Source organism: Gallus gallus, chromosome 4 (genome assembly GCF_016699485.2).
Source record: "Gallus gallus isolate bGalGal1 chromosome 4, bGalGal1.mat.broiler.GRCg7b, whole genome shotgun sequence".
In the NCBI taxonomy this organism is placed as follows: domain Eukaryota; kingdom Metazoa; phylum Chordata; class Aves; order Galliformes; family Phasianidae; genus Gallus; species Gallus gallus.
This window is the reverse complement of record NC_052535.1, coordinates 15,858,002-15,878,510: the sequence shown is the minus strand read 5'-3', so window position 1 is coordinate 15,878,510 and position 20,509 is coordinate 15,858,002. Positions and strand designations below refer to the sequence as shown.

The window sequence follows — 20,509 nt, the reverse complement described above, 5'->3', positions numbered from 1 at the left end:
CTGGAGCAGGTGTAACATCCCAGCAAGTCATTTAGCTCATGCCCTCAAGGCCATTACCTGATATTCTCTCAGACTGTCTGTTTTAGGGGGGTTGTACAATCTATTGTAGTATCTCTGTGAGTCTTCACTAAATTACATCTATGCGAGGAGGGCCCTATAGCATTTTCTTTCTAGTCAGTCTTTCAGGCATTCTGCCTCAGGCCAAACCCTCTCTGAAGTCTGAACCAAATTGGATGTGAGCCTTGTTTCCTCCCTGTTTTTTCATGCTCCCATGGCTCCGTTCAAAGTTCACCTTCTCCCTGTCGTTCTCAAAAGAACTCAAACTAGAAGCCAGCCTTCATAAATATAGCATTTTAAGCCCTATAAACATCAATCTTAGAGACTTTTCTCCAGCTGAAATGAAAACCAAGCACTACTCCTATTGCTCTGGAAAACCAGGAACAGTATGTAAGAAGAACAATTTCAGATTTGTATTTAAAATTTCTATCCAAATTTCAGGTTCAAAATTCATTTTAAAGGTTTTGTTTTTCTGTACAATTTATTCCTTTCGTATGTGCAAATGCTGCAACTGAACTCTCCAATGCTTTCTTTTATTTCCCCTGTATGGAATGCATGTTGCTTAGCCTGTGATTTTTCCTAAACTCTCAGAAATCCAACAGAAGTTTGGTACAAATATTTTAATGAAAATATTTGTTCACTAGAACATTTGGTAGAAATACTGTATATGCTTTTACTTAAACATTCCACAGGTGCAATTGTTATAAACAACATTTTCCTGGTACATATTATAATTTTACCAGTAGAGAAAGAGAATAACTTGTTCAGTTGTCCCTTCCTAAACCTTTGTTTCTCAAATGTTAGGAAAGTTAAGCAAAGAAGGTGCTGCTGTTTCTCTTTAGTTTTAGAGGTGCATTTCTTGTGTCTCAGGTGTTTGTAGGTTCATAATTTACTGCTGCTGATCATGCATGCCTACAGTGATAACAGTCCACTTCAAAGTGCTTTTTTTTGTAGCATAGATTTGAAGAGATAAGGCACAAAGGAGACAAAAAAATGACTTCAAGTTGCTGGCCAATGCAGACACACTGCAGCAGGCTCCAAGGAAATTGCTAGATCTGCATTATACAACACAGCAGCACGTGCATGTAGGAAGAGTGAAATATTGCACGTTTCAGAGCCAGCTGGCTTAGTGTTAGCTCTAAGATTTCTGCAGGGCATTGCATCACCAAACTCAGACATGTTGAATATGATTTCTTTGAGGTTACACAGAAACAAATCCATAGCTTGTGATGACAGTGATCACGAGACCATCCTGCCTTGTTTTCCATCTCTCCTGGGTGTGCAGATCTCAGTGCAGATCGGGAGGACTGAGAATGTCAGACTAATTGTTGTGAAAGCTTCACCAGCTCCTAACTGTGAGGGAAACAGATATAGCCAGTGCTAGCCTAAAGATCAGAAGCAGGTATAATAAAAAAAAAAAGTTACCAGCACTGCTTTAACCACTTACATATAGTGTTTCAAAAAATATATAATTATTGCTGTGTCTATTTCTAGTTCTTAAGCTATTCTTAGATGCAGAAGGAATCTGTAAATTCTTGACTTAATTTCAAAGATCCACATTCTTCAGCTGTAGTAAATGCTTTGAAATATTTCACTTAAATGAAAACTTGCATATAAATATTCAATGAGTTCTGCTGACCAGAATAGATATGCTCATTTATCCTTCTGGTAGGCATTTTGGAGAGTCAGGAACAGTTATGTTTACTTGGGATTTGCTCCAGAAGGTGCAAATCTCTGTCAGTAACAGGCTTTCCTTCTGCTCTGGGTCCTGGTATCTGCTGAGCCCACCTATCTAGATGTAAAATTACATATGAAACCTCTAACATAAACTCACTGTTTTTTCATCCCGTTCACTATGCTGAAGAGATTGCTGTCTCCTTTAGATTTCCTCTCATGGGTCTGAACTTGGTTTCATATCTCCTTTCAGCATCTTTCTCTGACAGGTCTGCCCAAGCTCTGCAGGGAAACTGCTGACAAGAATCCAGGACCCACAATTCCTAATTTCCTACTCATTGTACATCAGCTTCCTCTGGGAAGCTAAACAAATATGAATATACCACATCACAGCAAATGTAATGATAATTAGTAATGCCAAAATTGAATAATATATACTGTCAGTGAACACTGCAATTTGCTAGGATTGTGAACATGGAAGTAAGAAATTCACCACAGCTGCAGCTAACAAGAACTGGAGATTTGGGGAGCTTGTTCACCTTGTACCTCATAGAATCAAAGAGGGGGGTGGGCATGGAAGTGATTGTCCCCTTCTGTTCTGCCCTTGTGAGGCCCCATCTAGAGTACTGCATCTAGGCCTGGGGCCCCAAGCACAAGGAGAATGTGGGGCTGTTAAGAGTGGGTCCAAGAGGAAGCCATGAAGATGCTCAGAGGGCTGGATCACATCTCCTCTGAAGAAGGGCTGAGGAAGCTGGACTTCGTTCAGCCTGAAGAAGAGAGGGCTCCAGGGAGACCTCACTGCAGCCTTCCAGTACTTGAGGGCAGTAAACAGGAAGAGGACTGACTTTTTATGTGGACAAGGGAGAATAGCTTTAAAGTAAAACGGGAAAAAATTAGCTCAGATGTTAGAAATTCTTTATGCAGAAGGCAGTGAGGCCCTGGCACTGCTGTCCAGAGCTGTGGGCGCTCATCCCTGGAGGTGCCCAAGGCCTGGCTGGGTGGGCCCTGGGCAGCCTGAGCTGGGGGCGCAGCCATCCCATGGCAGGGGTTGGAACTGGGTGATCTTCAGGCTTCCTTCCAAACCAAGCCATGCTACAATTCTATGGTTCTACAAAAAAGAGATCAGTTTCATCTCTGTCCAAACATAAAAAATAGCAATGGATGGTGAACCTTCACAGAATAGGGCATGAAATGAAATGAGAAGGTTACAGTCATTTTTGTACTCAGTTTCTCCTATAGACGCAGTTACGGTTTAGCTGCTTTTTCCCTGGATATTTCCACAAATACTATTATCCAGGATAAAAGTTGTTTTAATTGGGATTAGTTCAATTGTTAATATGATTTCTGACTTCTGTATTCTATCTAATGTCATACAGCACTACACTTTCAAGCATATTGACACCTAGACTGACAAAATTATCCCCAAGATTATCAGGTTTAGCAAATAGTTTTCATGAGGATGAACTGTATCAGAGAAAATATCTTGTATGTTATTGGGAAGGCCTTATGTATTTGTGATCGATTCAGATCTTACAAGAACCTGCTAAATTCAGTATTTGCACAGTTAGCTTGAGACTGCTTAAATTTAATGAGTAATGAATATCAATTAAGTGATTACTGATGAAAACCTAACCTAGACTAAGCACAATTAATTGAAACTGAAATACGACCCCTTAAAATGTAAGTAAATTGACTTGGTTCTGTTTTAATAGAAAGATTTTTTTTAAATTAAATATTTTAACAAGCCATGTCAATTTTATAAAACGGTGTCATTTTGAAAAGTTAATATATTGTAAGTAATGAGAAATTTCTGCAAAGCAATTTGAAAGCACAGAGAAGTGTTTGTACCCAAAGGCCCCATCTTAAAAGATGTGAACACACTGATTCTAATATCCTGGCTATACTCCAAAGGAGAAAAGAAGATCCTCCAGATTTCTAAGGAATAATGTCATCTGATTTTGACATGGTTAAATGAGGAAAGCACTTTCACAGAATCACAGAATTGCAGAGGTTGGAAGGAACCTCTGGAGATCCTCAGTCCAGCACTGCTGCTAAAGCAGGTTCCCTGGTTAGGTTGAGGAGGAATGCTTACAGATGGGTCTTGAATATCTCCAGAGAAGGAGATTCCACAACCTCTCTGGGCAGACTGTTCCAGTGCTCTGTCACCCTCATTGTACAGAAGTTTTACCTCATGTTCATATGGAACTTCTTAGGTTCCAGTTTGTGCCCATTGTTCTGGATGCGGTTTAAAAGAACCTGGTCCCATCCACCCGACTCCCACCGGTTAGATATTTATATGCATTGATAAGATCCCCTCTAGCCTTCTCTTCTCCAGGCCGAACAGCCCTAGGTCTCTCAGCCTTTCCTCGTACAGGAGATGCTCCAGGTACCCCATTATCTTTGTGGCCCTCTGCTGAACTTTTTCTAGGAGATCCCCGTCTTTCTTGAACTGAGGAGCCCTGAACTGGACATAGCATTCCAGATGTGGCCTCACCAGGGCAAAGTAGAGGACAAGGATCACCTCCTTTGCCCTTCTGGCCATGCTCTTTATAATGCACCCCAGGGTCCCATTGGCTCTTTTGGCTGCAAGGGCACACTGCTGGCTGTGAGAGAGCACCAACAGCAGAGGATCACCAGATTCAATATCCATGGAACTACAATATTAGTTCTACAAAATCCTCACAATGCACCTTGAGGATTGGAGCTGCTGTTTGCCTTCCTTACTGTGTTCTGTCTGGATGATCCTTGAGAGCTTCGTGTATGTGTATGTGAAATATATGACACAGAATGGATATATTCATTTATTCCAGCTACCAGTGATTAAGTTGTATGTTAATACAGCTGTTGTACTAAAATATTTAAAATTCTCTATTTCTTAGATCAGAACTGAATTTTGAAATTCAGCTTGGTATTTGCGATACCAAGCTCAGGGAATAATTTTGTCCCAGAAATCTGCATTTCCTATCAAACCATTTTAAGACAAACTAAGGAAATGGGGCATTAGGGAGTTACTGATGACTTCTAATCTCCTTTATCTGGTAATTCACCAGTTCCAACTTTTCTGCCAACTGTGTAAGACATGATTCAAATCCTTTGAAAGTGGCTTGGCCGAACAGTCTGGATGAATGTCCTGCTTTCCTAGATCAGAAGTCTCTCATAAGCATTTGGCCAATGGCTGCCTACAAGCTACATGTGAATTTACCAAATTCATTTTCTTCCAATTTAAGAGTATGTTGTACACAAATTAAATTTGAAAATGTTGTTTGTCAGCAGTGATGAGCATTTCAGCAATGAACCTCCATTCCGTGGTACCTGTTTCGATGTGTTCATTCATTTTCTGCTTGAATGTAACTGATCACTTCACTTTGAAAGGAGCTCTGAAAATCAATGCAATAAATAAATACCAGTATTAAGCTCTATACTTGTTTGTTACGAAATCCATTGTTTTAAATGAAAATTTCAATACTTTCACATACTACAAAGTAGAATCACTGTAAATTTTAACCCAACATTCACATACTGTAGGGTACACCCATAACATTTGTAGAAGTTATTGGATTTTTTTGTAGGTTTCTTTAATATTGATTTAAAGCTGTTACCCAGAAGGCTTGCTGATATCAAGGCTTTTTTTTTCTTCCACACAGTCAGGGCTCTGTCTTCAGTCAGAGTGCAGCCTTTTAATGCATAATTTTGTGCAGCCTTTTAATAATACAGCAAAAGGATATGCAAATCTATCAATTTCATTTAGAGTTGAAATCTGCTTCAATAATTCTTGTGAGATAAAGAAGAGATAAACTGTGTGTATTCATTTGCATCAAAAGCCCATTGACAGCCGCTTTTAAGAATAGCTCTGCTGCTTTCTTTGTTCTGAAGCACAAGTTTGAATCTTTCTTTTATGATAGAAAAAGAAGATGCAAGTGCAAATGGGCTGTTACATACTGGGTACTTCCCTACGAGACAGTCTGCAGTGCAGTTTAGCTAGAGGTCTATCTTCTTCAGAAGCCTAGAGAAAATATTTTCCCTGCTGGTCATTATTTAGGCAGTCCTTCTCCCACATCTCTCAGCCAGTGTGGAACAGTCAACACTACAGATTGGGAATTGCAATGTATATTTTTTTTAAGTGTTTTGTTTGAATTTTCCTCCCAGAAACTGAGATGCAATTAATGCTGAGATGAGCCTGCCACAGTGCAGTGGGACAGTCCTGAAAAAATCTTTGACTCCTTCAAGATAATCCCCTCAGAACCTCAAAACAGAGTAGCATATACATTTTATGAAACCATGACAGGGGTATCTCCACAAAATGGCCTGCAAACTATTCTCTGATTTTAAAGTTAATTGCCACCTACTGTTAGCGTTCAAAAAGCTATTAGCAGTAAAAAGAATGAAACATCAGTCCTTCTCTCAGCAGCTTGAGGTTGCTTAGGGCCTATTAGTCTTTTTTGCTGTAAGAAAATGATTCAGCCTACACTTTGCAGAGGAAATCTTGAAGTGCCTTAGCTTTGCTGGTCTAGAGATTAGCCAGTGAACATATATAGATGTAAAAGACTTAACCAATTTCCTTGGATTGATCGATTTATTCTTCAGGGTGAATGTATACCACAATTCTCATGAGTAATGCCACCAGCTTTGCAAGTGAGTTGATTAACGAAGGCCAGACCACACATCATTGTTGAGTCTGTGTTCCGCAATACTTCCGTTACTTTCAGTGCTACAGTAGAACACTTTGCTTAAAGTAGGGAGCCAGTCAGAGAATCCTTGCTGTCATGGGTATTTATCCTCCAAACCCAGAGCTGGACATTTGGTTTGTGCTTCAAAAGCCTCTGGCTGTGTTCTTTGTCTGGGGAAGATTCCTGAAAGCAACATTTCCTAGTTATTTCCCTGTTCAAATAAGAGAAACTATGAGGAAAATAATAATAGTAAGCAGTAGATTTCAATGCATTTATAGGTACTGTCATCTTCATTCTTAAAACCAGCATGCCGAGGACAAGAGTGACAGGAAAATTTAGGGGGAAGCCATGAAGTTTAGCAGATGCTGCCTGGGTTTACTGCTGAAACGACATAAAATATTTAAAAGTACTGTAAGAGGCCTAGAGTAAAGTACCTCTAATAGGGCTGTTCAAGCCTGAATTTATGGAGACGTAACACCTGGAAAAGCTTGAAAAAAAAGAAAAAAAGATTAGTAACTTCTGGATCTTGACGCATGGCAAATAGAAACATAACATTTTTTCCTTGACCTAGTTATTTTTCAAACCTTTAATTCCCATCCAATTAAAACTGGGCCGTAGAACAACAAGAGCATTGGGAACAAAGAGAACAAGCTCACAGTGAGTTATGTGGGCTTGGTCCTGTAGTTGATATGAAATGAGGAAGATGTTTCAATTAAGCTGAATACTGAAAGCCGAGGCAGTGAGACACAAGTGGAAGTATAAGATAGTATTTTCTGAAGCTCCTGACTGAGTTTCAGACCAAATTATCTAATTGACTAACTTCCTTTCCCAGGGTAAGGTTCTTAATTCTGATGCCTTCAAAGCTCCAATACCCTCTGAATATTGAGAGAGCTCTGACGCTCTGCTATAGCAGTTGATATTACTGAGTCTGTGTGTCTCACCAGAAGTTACCACTCCCTCGGAAAAACACAGAGGGAGTATCTGCTAGAGCCTTGGTCCTGCAGTGCCTACCTGGTGCCTTAGATTAACCTTAGCAGCAGTGGAGTTGGACCAAGTTTACCAGATCTGAGCTGGAGCCACTGAAACGTGTGCATCATCTGCTGAATGCTGTTGGGTGTTAGCTGCCAGCAAAATACCGTGAGTGGACCACTGGGAATAATACCTTCTTAAAGTGACTGAAAGAACTCATGTCATTGCCTTCTTAACTTCTCAATATTTGTCCCAGGATTGCCTAACTCTAAAAGTTTGGCTATCTCCATGGCATCTCAGCATGTGTGGGGGGGCTAACTTCCCCAGATATCAAACAAAAAAGCTTCTGGGAAAACTCCTTGATGGATCAGCACCTGATCTTTTCACTCTTCTACCTCCCTGTATTGGCAGTATACACAAGATATTTCAACTGATTTCACAGAGGGATAGCTTTTGCACAGATATGCCTACTTTTCTCTATATAAACTTCCTATTATATGCACATTTTAAAGGAATATTGCCTGCAGGTGTTATCCATGTATGAAAAATGCACCAATTTGGGCTTTATTTAAGCAATAATGACTGATGGAGAGGGTGTTTCTTTTCAGCTAAGTGTACCAAGCCTTTCTGGAAATTAACTCCTGGGAAAGTCCTCCCTGTTAGCATGACTGCTTTACTAATTATTAGATGGGGGGGGGGGGGGGTTTATTATTACTCACCAGAAAGTTCCAGATAACATCTGTTTTGCTGCTATGAAACATTCAAGTATAAAGAAAAACCACCAACAGTTCTTTCTTAAGGTGTTATACATTGGTCTTCAACTTTTCCTAGGTATGGGTCATTTTTGTACAGCATTTAGAGATCAGCACTAACTGATAAGAAAAGAGGACTATAACAAATCTGTAGTTTTCAGTACAATTGCCGTTACACTTGGTTGCCTTCAGCATGCTTTCAAGTAAAGAAAAGCAACTTTCAGAGACTGGAAAGAACTGCAGCCATTAGCCACAGGTCCAGGCAGTAAAGAAGCTGGTCTGAGTGGGCAGCAGGGTGCTCGCTCAGCATTTGTCGGCTATGTGCTTCATGGTAATCTGTAAGTATAATTAATAAATATGAAATATGGTAATAATTATAGATGGCTAATAACATATATTTAATATTTATATAAATATAGATCTATATAATAACAAAATAAAATTTATATAGATGAATGTTAGATAAATATGCTAAGACAAGATAAACAAATCTGTATAACCTGCCATGTAAACAAAATATATCCACATGGGCAAAGGTAGCTCAGTTCATGGCTGTCTGGTGGTCCTTCAGCTCCAGCTTGTGCAATAACAGTAGCATGGACTAATGCACTTGTCTATAGAGAATTCTGTCATACTGTGGTATTAAGACAAAACTTGACTGCTCCAGCCCTCTGCTGCTCTATAGATGTAAACCTGTATTCCAAGATACATGTGTAGTCCTGCCCCTCAAACATTTTGGTCCTACTGCGAAACAGATGCAGGCCAGTGGCAACTGGTGCCGAGTTACAGTTGCCCCAAAAACTTGTACACTCAAGTACAAGTGCTGTTCACTTGAGATTAAAGGGGAATTTGGTTGCATCTGTCACTGTGTACATTTGTCTCTCAGGGAAGTATGAAACTGAACCCCGTCATTCCAAAGAGCACCGCCATGAGCTGACTGCTGAGTCAAGAGGCCTCCATATCTGCCTTGCACATACTAGGGAACTGCAGGCAAGTTCTAATCTCTCACATTAGGAACCAATAGTCACACAAAAGCTTTTTCCACTGTACCAAGAGAGTGATTCATGCCACTGCTTTTCCTTTTGTAGCAGCAGCATTCGGTACCAAGAGACTTCAAAGCAATATATTCCAGGATGAACTATCAGCTAGTACAGCTCACCGTGGATGCTATAAACATTACTAGCTTTGCATGCTGGTGCACATATGGACTGAAATTCTAATCTCATTGGAATGGGTGGGAGCTTTGCTAGTCACTACACTGTCATCAGGATCTCACCCACTGTATCTTAAACTGTAAAATATCGCCATATGTGATGGATGCAGAGCCCTGCCTCTCTGCTGTACCTTCGGCAGGTGTTCTCTATAATAACACTAAGAACATTTCTCACAAGTTTTATTTTCTTGAAATCGTGTAATTTCAATTGTGTATTGATGATATCCAGAAGAGACTAACTGCTTCTAGGTATGTATTACCAAATATGTATAATTTAAATCCTAAAATTTCAGAACAAGAGATCAAATATAGCTTCTTGAAGAGTATAATGGCATAGCAGGTAGCCCAGGGGCAAGTAAGAACTAATGAAGCCACAATATTGATGTTAGCCCAAATGCAAAGCAGACTTAACAATTTAATGCAGACAAATCCCCCTCTGCAACAGGGTTGAAGTGTTTGCCTATTATACACCATTTGTGCATACCATATTATACAGCTCTTTTCTGTGCACATTGTGTAACACCCACAGACAAAAATTGTACCCTGGTTGGAAGAACCACCCTAGCAAAGAGATGAGAAAAGGAGAATATTTCAGTAAGCAGACAGCCCATGTCAAGTTAAGGAAAAGATGGAATCAGTGATTCATAACTTTGACTTAGGATCAGTTTTTGGTATTGGAAAACAAGTAGAACAAAAGAGTACATTTTTAAGTAATCATAGATGATATTTTTGGGTTATCAAGCAAAGAGAGAAAAAAGGCATTAAAAAGTTCATATACCACTCAATATTTTGTTGCAAATGTTGGTGTGGTTTTTTAATAGTTTTAAATCATTTCATGCTTAACTATATTCATGTTAACATTTCTTGCAGAAATGGTTCTCCCTGATTTTAGGGCTAATGTCTTGGTTTAGGATTCACTGTCAGTTTTATCCTGTCACCTAGTCCCTCAGAACTTTTGGACAAGTCTATTTTTCAGTCTCAGCTTTTTACCTCCAAAATGGGAATAGCAATCATAACACCTTTGCTTGTCCCATCTATTCATCTCTCATGCGTGTACAGCCTTCTGACTTTTTTTCAGATGTGGTGTATATCACAGACAGTAAGATATGAGCCTTGATAACATCTCTCGGGAAGTATTTTTCTTTCTGGATGTGCTGTACATCCATTATTCCTTGATCTCGTATGACCACACTGCTATTATATAAATGCTAAACAGTGATGCTAATAATTGCAGAGAGACAATGTACAAATGAGTCTTCAACAAAGGAAAGTTGGTTACTGAGGGAAACTTAAGGTGAAACAAGTGCAGTGAATCAGACTTATACTTTAGCAGGGCAGAAACATCAGTGCCTAAAATGAACTTACAGATACATCTAGATGTTAGGCATTTCTCTGGTGTCAAGTTTACCTGCTTATCTCCTTACCCTGAAACCTTTTTCTAGTTATTTTCAATATTGTTAGGTCTTAATTTGACCGAGGACCTAACTTTAAATTATATCAACTGTTTCTCCATGCCACATTTTTTGTACAACTTTTTTTTCTTATTAACAACAGAGGGTTTTTTTCTGCTGTGTTAAGAGTATACATTGTAGATGGCTGTTGTAGATTATACAGAAGAAGCAAAGAAAAGGGTACTTTGCAGTTATTTTTATACTTCTTATTTTAGAGCTCTTTACTAAGAGGAAATTGGAATTGAAATGGCTGGTTCAAAGCAGAAGCATTTAAATGATCTACACTCGGTTTCAGTTATCCACAAGATAAAATCACATTATTTATCATTTTATCAATACTATCAGCATTGTTAAAGTAAGAGGTATCACTACCTTTTACTTACTTCCACTGTAATTTTTTTGTTTACATTTTAATTGGCTTTGTTACAAAAGACTACAAGGTACTAAGAGTAATTCTGGTTGTAATTTTTGTCCATTTACAGAAGCTTTTCAGAGGCTGAGTACTTTTGGTTGTTTTTCTTATCAGGCAACACTTAGGACTCACTTTAGAATCACAGAATCACCAAGGTTGGAAAAGCCCTCGAAGATCATCTGCTCCAGCATTCCACCACTTTAGGAAGGAGCTGTTTTTTTTCTAAAGGTAAGCAAGACCAAAGTCCTATGGGTGCTCACTGGAAGGCACTCTGTAGGGCCAGCAGCCTCCATGGGCTGAAGGCACAAAGCCATGCTGGCCAGTTTGGCCAGGAGCTCAGGAGTGCATTTGCTTGGTTGTTATAGTGCAGCTGTCCAGTACACCAACTTCTCTCAGTGATATTCTGTATTACCTCCGCGTCTGCACTTGATAGTCCATAACATGAAAGCACCGCTTCCTTTGTAGGTCTAATAAAGGGATGAATTAGAGAGATGACCATGAGCCCAACTCTAATTCAGCATGCAGTACCTCTAATAGTGAAAGGCTGCATGTATATATTTTGCCTGTTATTGTTTCTGAAGCAGCTTCAAATTGCCTGAGAAAGTCACAATAAGCAAATGAAAGATAAAATGAACTCAGCTAAAGATAAAGTGGGAAAGGAGGAGCTGGATTTTTAAAACTGCTACTATGATTTAGAGCCAGAACTCCTGTTATAACTCCCAATTCACTGGGAATTGACTGTCTATATGTTTCAAGCTTGTTTGAAACCACCACCCAATAATTTTTCCCCGGGCAGATATCACTAGCTATTACTTTTCCCCAATGAGGTAAGTGTACTATAAATAACATTCAGCAAAATAAGTCCATAATAGACACTTTTTATGCACTATTTATACACTTTCACAAGGGTAAAATAATATCTGTATAAAAAGTTAAAATGGTTTAGTTCTGCTACAGATTAATACATATTTAAACTGTAAAATATTGATTCCTTGCCAAATCTCATCTGTGGTAGTTCTTTCTAAGTCTGTCTTCCATTTCAGTTTGGTTTAAAGGATCAAAGAAGTTCCATTACCTAATAATCCCAGTAAATCAAGGAGACTGAAATCTGAGATATAAAACGAAGTGTATCTAAAGGCTAAAAAAAAAATTGTATTATGTTAGAGGTAGGTAAATACTGTACAAATGCATTTACCTCACTGAAATAAAATCCACAACCCACTTTGGTGGCTTACAAAGTTTATTTTTCAGTACACATGAATGAGAGGCTTCTTCAGTTCCAAGCCAAGCTGAAGTTCGTTGAATATTTAGAAGTGCCAGCACACATATGTGTGCAGCCCACACTGGTTGATGTGGGTGCTCTCCCCATCTTGCCATGCACAGCCGCATCCAGTAGTTCTTTACTGCAGGCAAGGCCGCAGCACAATGTGCAGTTCTTAGTCAGACCCACTCCACTTGAAGGTATGTGGAATAGATCATATTAAATATGTCAGTTTCTGTTGGAAGATCTTTCCTTCTTTTTGTTGGTTGATAATTTCAAATTATCAAGTTTAAAAAGAAAAAACAGTGAACTTGTAGAGACTGTTCCAAGTTGAGAGGTTCTGGGGACCTTTGCACAAAACCAGTTTGTTTTTTTTTTGTAGGCAAAGTATAAGAGGAGAGGAAAATGAATTATTTTGCTAATGCAACCAAGTTTGCAGCTATTTAATTGAGAAACTCTGCTAATTCCACAATTTGGAGAAGATATTTTGCGTGGAGTTCTTGATTTTAGCCATCCAGAAACTTGATGTCCAGTTTAAATTCACCTGTATGGCCAAGAAGTATCACAAAGTCATAGAATCATAAATGACTTGGGTTGGAAGGGAAACTATAGACCATCCCGTTCTTACCCCTCTGTCATGGGCAGGGACACCTTTCTCTAGATCAAGTTACTCAAAACCCCATCCAGCCAGTCCTTGAAGGCATTCATCCCATCTTTATTGGACTCAGTTTAGGGTTATATGGATTGCCTTATGGTGGCACCTATCTCCTGGCAATATGTACAGCAGAGCCCCAGACAGTTTATCTTTGACTGATGCCTAATTTTTGATATTTAACACAAGGTGAGATTAATTCTAACTTTAAAATTTGGCCTGAGAAATGGCCTACAGTTTGGGAATTGGCTCCTATCCTCACTGTTTCAAACATTCAGTAGGGACTATCTGCGATTTTAAATTCTCTGAAGAGCCTATGTCTGTAACTCCTCCATACCACATCGTTCCTTCAGAGGACACCACCTGTGCTTGTCCCATCCAGGTAGCACTGGGTCTGAGCTGAACTTCAACACAATTGTTCTTTCTGCTCACAAGAGCTGCCATGTGCAGAGCACGAAATTGTACAATAGAAGCAAACAAGCAAGACACATTTGACTATGTGGGATCGTGGCCTTCTCTGTCACTTCACATGTGTTGGTCACATCAGATCACGTAATATCCAATTTTACCCACTATATTTGTGTAGAATTAACAAGCCACTGAGTGTTCTCAGAGTGAACATAGTTGTTCTGTGTGTCATTCTTTTTGCTCCTCAGTGTTAGCACAAGATGATGTTTTAAGGGAAGAAGCAGTGGGATTAGAAATAAGAGCATTCTAGCTTGAACATAATAGTTGCCAAATTATGTTGTAATATTTACCTGCGTACTATAACATACCAAACAGATGCACTCAACCATAAAAAAGAATATTAGGAAGGTTGATATATTGATGTTATTAAAAATACTGAACAACAATGCATCTGAATGTAATTTTTTTCCAATTCCATTATACATTGCAATACACACACTCAATACTGGACATTAACTGTGTAAACTATGATATAATGGCTTCCCACCTAATCCTAAGCAAAGCCATTATCAGCAATTTTAGCATATTTTATTGAGTCAGTGGAAATTTTATTCTCTGAAAGAGAATGAATTGCTTTAGGAAAAATACATCATAGTACCGCATGTGGATTGGAGTGCCAGTGATGTTCCCCAGCTTTAATAAATCACCTGAGTTCAGGAGCCACGTGCTTCTGCTCTGTGTGCAGTACCAGGGAATGCCATCTCTGGTAATGGACCTCTGCCTTTGGGACTCAAAAAACTCTAGTTTGAAAACCACTGCAGTAAACTCGCAGGTCAAGTAGTCGCACTGCCATTGTTTGTATGCTGTCACTCACTTCACATTGCTTTGTCTCCGGACTGCAAGCTTTCCAGGGTAGAAGCTTACTTTTTCTGTATATAATGCTTAACACAGCAAGGACTTGATTTCAGGTGTCAATATTTGAACCCCAACAACAAATATCAATAATGAATGAACACCGTGATTGTCATCCAGTGTCAGAAAGGATTCTTCCAAGAACCAACCAATGCAGAGACCTGAATACAACAAGACAGAGAAGGGGGTAAAAGATGCTTTCTTTCCCTCCTGTGACTCCATCATTTGCTTATCTTTGCTACTATTTTGTGAAACAGGACAAAGTTGTTGGCCTGTAGTAACGTGCATTTTCTTTTCATAGCTACTCCACTTGCAACAAAGTGCAGTATTAAAGGTTGTAACCATGCTTGCTCTCTTACATGTGACTGTCTAAATACTGACACAAGTATTGTACCCACACTGTTCATTCCAGAGATCTGACATTTCTCAAGATGAGGCCAAATGTGTTTACAGAAAGATTTCTGAGTGTATTCAAGCTGAAAGGTACTTCTCATCTTTTGAAATGTCAGACTGCTGCTCCAAGAAAAATGAGTACAAGAGATAGGGCCACTGTTGCACAGCTCCATTTTTAAATGAGCAATATCTGATTGAAGATTCCAGCATTCATACAGCTCAGTGTTTTGCTATGATATATTGGCTGCACTGGCAGAGTTTAGTTACTTGTGCCTGCTGATTTTTCACTTTCAACCGAACTTCCACTGCAGTCCCAAAATTCTAGCATCCTTTACAACCTTTCTGTCTATTTCAACATCTGTAATACCACCTGAGGGGCTGTACCTTTTAAAATGATCCACTTAATAAGCTAGAGGGCACAGGTTTGCCATAGAGCTGCTCTGTATATAGGCAAAGAGAGGCACAAGAAGAGCATAATGTTGTTAATAGTCTTGCTGTGAAACTGCAGTAAGCAGACTGTGTGTGGCAAGAGCAGGTTGGGATATGCAGCGCTGAGAACATCAGAAAAGTGATGTTCTAATGTCTCCTGCTTCAACTCCCAGTGCCTATAGATTCTGTATCTCTATATCTAGCTCTGTATCCCTTCTGTACTTCAGAGTTCTACATAAAGTAGAAAAAGTCCACATGTAATAGCTAAGCAGTCATACTATATTCTTCACACACCTTCTGTATATATACTGGCCAGAGATGTTTTTAAACAGGAGTCATTGTTCACAGTATGGAATGTGCCATTTTACTTTCAACCTAGATGAACTCAGAGCATCCTTGGCTATTTGCCTCAAAAGCGTTCAGATATGGAGAATGCATTCCTCCAGACAATTGAACAGAAGACCAGAGTATTAAAAATGGTTACTAAATCACATCTGTGTAGTCATCACTTGACTGTTACACAAAGCTGTTTGGTTAGTCTGGTAGCGCTGGACTCACGTTAGATCCGACTGCAAGAGAGCAGTGTGGACTTGCTCCTGCTGTAGAAGCTGTGATTTAACCTCTGTCCCTGAGAGGAAATGATCTGGTCCACATGGAGGATCGGAATCACTTTCATCCAGAGCTCTTCTAGATCAAGGAGAATTTTATTCAGTTTAATATTTTTCTGTTCAAATTAAAGGTTAGATTATCTGTGACAGCAGCCAAGTTTAAATGTGGCAGAACCTCTGTGAAGAACTGGGCAACGTGGCTTGTAATGGAAGTGAAGCAGCTTGGAAAACTGCCTGTAATTTTTTTTTCACGTTTGTCTTTTAGGTTTCCCTTTCTTTTACTGAGGGAGTCTTTTGTCAGCACGTCACGTATTACAAATCTCAGTGCTCGACATCAGCTGTTTTATTTTCACTTGTCTCTTCAGACAATTTCATCGTGGTCTCTCTTTTTTTTTTATCCCCAAATGGCACCCTCTGTGAGAACAAATATCGACACCAGATCTTTTCTGCTCACAGGGAGAAAGAGAGCTATAATGACACTTAAATGACTCTTAAATAAAGCAAGTACTGCTGCTTCGGAGAAGGTAAGGGCATGTGGAATTTGTGGTGCAGAATCCATCGGAAGGAAAAAATTATGAGGTTCGATTTCTATGAACAGACATTTCTGTAACTGTAAATAATAACAGCTCCTAAATAGCATTTAACCTGTACAGAGCTCTGTGGGAAAGTGAGTTCTGCAAGAAATGTCTGGATACCCTCCGTAGGCATTGGAGAAGAAAACTAATTGGCAGTCAGTCTGTTGTGGTCATCTCTATGCAGTCATCTCTACAGCAGAGACCTGAATTCGTCCAACATCTTCCACGCGTCTGACTCCAAGTCTTTTTTTGGAGACACCCATGAAACCCACTGGAAAGTCCATCTTTGTATAGCATGCTGTGTGAGCACATGCTAGGGAGACAGAAAAAACTATTCCCTTTTCTCCCTTGATTTCACACAGCTATACAAAGAGGGAGGACTGGGCCTGTTAAAGAGTTAGGAGGTGCTGTCTTTTAATCCAGTAATTTTCTGTCCAAAGTATAAACAACAGATCCAAGTTAAGAACAAGGAGGAAAGGGATTAAACTGCAGTTTTAGTGCCTAGCAGTATTTTCGTAGTGCATTTTTTTAATTAAGAGAAACGATGGTATTTTCATATAAGATGGAATACATTTTCTAAATACGTCAAATCTGGCATCAGGTGTGATTTGGATATGCACCTCTCAGAGGATCTCCCTGTCTGATGTTTATGAGGCTGCTTTTGGTAGGTTGCCTCTATTTGCTGCTGCAGCAAAAAGCATTTACACCTAATGATGACAAGTATATCCTCTTTACGCCATAAACAATTGATTTTCAAACAAAGATAAGAGAATTATATATTATGTATTTCGTCTGTAAAACTAATTAACTCCTTTGATTTAGCTGAGAAAAGTGATGTTTTCTGAAGCTCAGCTTTACTGAAAATTGACCTTTCCATCTACAAACATACCATTTAATTTACAAGAGAAACAAAACCTTCAGAATTGTATTTACTCAGTTACTTTAATAAAAGTCAGCCCTTCACAGAAACAATTGTAAATGTGGCATTTAGCTTTTCATATTTTGGAAAGTGTTACTTGAATCTCCACATCCAAATAGAACATTGCCTTTGAATTAAAAACAACCACATAAATAAGAACAAAGAAATTTAAGAAAGTGGTCTCTATCTAAGGTGTTGTAATTAACCCTTAGCTTTTATGCTCCCCTAGGACTATTTTATTTCTCCTGTGGATAAGGTCAACTAATGTTCAGTACATATCCAAAGAATGAACGTAATGTGTTTTAAAAGGTCCCCCAAGTTCATCAGGAAATAGAAGCTGCTTTTTCTTTGACCTCTAGGAAGGGGAATTGGCAAATTCATTGAGGGAAGCTTTTTTGTCTGAGATACGGAGGCCCCAGTCCAGCAAAGCACTTTAGTATATGATGACTTTAAATGTGAGTAGCCCCGCTGCAGCCAATGGGTCTACTCCTGTACCTGCAGCACTAGTTATGATGTGTATTGTAGCTGAGCCCTGGGATGTCCAGCTGGACTACAGCCCCGCTGTGTAATGAACTAAGAAAAAAACCAACGCTGAACAATGGAGTATGCTAGAAGCTGACCATTTCAGCGTTTGGGGTTGTGTTGGTTTGGTGGTTTTTTGTGTTTTTTGGTGTTTTTTTGTTGTCGTCGTTGTTGTTGTTTGTTTGTTTGTTGCATTCACGCTTTCTGAGATTAAAGAATCTAATTGATCTGGTTTCCAAGTATGGAAAGTGGCTTCAGGATAGATTTTCCTTGTTCCTTCTGTCTCTCACTCACCTGTGTATAGCTGCACGGAATGAATCTTTTTAGGTGCCAGTTCTCTAATAAAAACTGCAACAAATGAAAGCCATTTGGATGAGAATCCCTTAAAGTTCACAAACTACCGTACAAACTCTGTAGTACAAGCTACAGTGGAAATGAACAAATAAGAGAGCTAAGGTGAGCAGAGATTTACACCCGTTCTTTTCACTCCTGCTTCCTCTCTGAAGCTGCATTCTTTCTTAGGAGCTGACAGTGCTAAAGACAGGTAGAAAGTTTTTGGCCATCTCCTCTGAAGCTGTAATAGGAAGAAGAGCAGAAGTGTTCAGTGGACCAGAAACAGTTGTTCTAAGCTTGGGCTTGCTGAGGGAAACATAGTCTCTTACAAGGTATTTGTGCTGCCTTTCAGTGTGTGGATTCTATAAGCAACCACAGATCCCTTCCACCAGCTTCAGTGAAGAAAGGATTTACATAAATCCAATAAAAAAGCTTACATTTGTCATCATATGATAACATTTCAAACTAGCATGTGGAAAAATCTGCCTAATAGAATTAGCCTGAGAACTGGATGGCTCAGGACATTTCAGTCAGATTAATGCTAATTTACAACAATTTACAGTGTGAGGAAACTTTCTCTGTAGAATGAACATACTGGAGCCAGTACAAAAATGTAACTGTTAACTTCAGTGCTGTTGCACCTGGGATGTAATAAAGTTCTTCTCCCACATACCCTTTTCTACAGTTCTTAACCAGCATTGTCACACAGTCTTTACAAGCCTAAAATAATTGTGAATGAATCCCAAATGATTATTTGATTGTTTTCAATGTTGCGTGCTAATCCTGTGTTTTGTGGACTGAGAATGGTAGGCTAAAATTTAAGTTTGGGAGCTGCTGAAGCAAGAAATTGTTTTGCAGTGGCAGCATAAAAAATCCCCTACAACAAATGCAATGTACAATCTATAACGAGGCTAAGCCATAAATATCTTGCTAGATACAGAAACGTTCTGGGTTGCTGAAGCTCCCCGTGGTTTCACTAACAGACAGGTTCAAAAAGCCTCTTGCCTATAAAAAGCTTGACTAAAGGTGGACCAGCTTCCAGCATCACTTACTCAAGGCTATTGTCATAGTTTCTGACTTGCCTTAAGCATCTGAGTTAAACTTCTACAGCCAGAATCTCATGAAATATCTCAGTGAAGAGTCAGTCTCAACCACGCAGCACGGTACACTGTGTGACTGATATCAGGAAAGCTGTTCAGCTCACTGCACCAAGCAACCCTGAAAAGTAAAACACCTGAGCTTGCTCAGAAAGCACAGGGGAACCCACTTCAAATGACTCAGCAAATAAAACCAGATAAAATTAACTAAAACTGTCAGTACATCTTGACATAACCAAATGAAACCTGTCTAGCTTTGGCTTGGGGAGTTTTGTAGCAGCTTTTCCCATGAAGATTGATTCCATTTTGTCACCAAGCCACCAGGGTCATGCAGGCCTGCTGCCAGAGTAGGTGGGCAAAATCCAGAGCCAGGACAGATGAAAAAGAACAATTAGATATTTCCTGGTGCCCAATGCCCTGTATTACTGAAAGAGGAAGGAAAGTGTGCTCATCTTTCCCTCTGCTCCTGAATAGTAAAAGCAAAGCACCTTGTTGGTGTTCTTACAACAAAGTAAAAGACAATCCATCATCTTACCATATGACTCCACTGGTTTTATTTGGTTGAAGTTTCCAGAAGACTCTCCCTTGCAGTTTTTGACAAAAGGTATATACAAAGAAGAGTTGTTTGCTTCTGCAGTCCTACATCTGCACAGATTTTCAAACATACAATTTTGATGATACAAATTCAGTTATTCTTTCCCACAGTCACAGTAATGCATGGTTCATCTCCATCAGATGACTGTGTTCTTACAAGTCATTCAGAGTCCTTTGCACTGTTACCATCTCACTCAACAAAGTAATACATCTCAAAACTAGCTGGAGAACTCTTTGTAATGTATTTTAAGTGACACTTCTGTCTTGTCATGTGTCATTTGGACGGTAATGAAATGGCAACGGTTGGCATGAAGCTTGAAGGATCAGACTTTATGGATTGGATCAGGCAACACATTCAGCTTTGTTATAGAATGAAAACACACATTTGTGGAAAAATCTTATTTTGTGGAAGCTATGATGCTGCTAATAATAGGCAGACAAATCGGCCTATTGCAGCCAGGTTCAACAAGCCTTTTAGTACATCCTTTCCAGTTTCTGAAACAAATTCTCCTCTAGGCTCAAAAGGTGAAATAGTGATGTTTGAAAGCCTCGTTGCGTTAGAGATGAAAACATGAAAGGTAAATGAAAAAGAATATGTGAATGTGGAATGC

The 20,509-nt window shown here is 39.3% G+C and overlaps 1 long non-coding RNA gene across 1 annotated transcript in view; it reads left to right on the top strand.

Annotated features, from left to right (window-relative positions):
* The window catches only part of LOC101750610, a 478,463-nt gene extending 460,355 nt beyond the window's left edge, over nt 1-18,108 (top strand). Inside the window, exons 11-12 of the long non-coding RNA XR_006939090.1 lie at nt 11,310-11,423; nt 16,124-18,108. This is a non-coding gene — a long non-coding RNA (uncharacterized LOC101750610). The remainder of the gene's footprint in view (nt 1-11,309; nt 11,424-16,123) is intronic.
* The last annotated feature ends 2,401 nt before the right edge of the window (nt 18,109-20,509 follow it).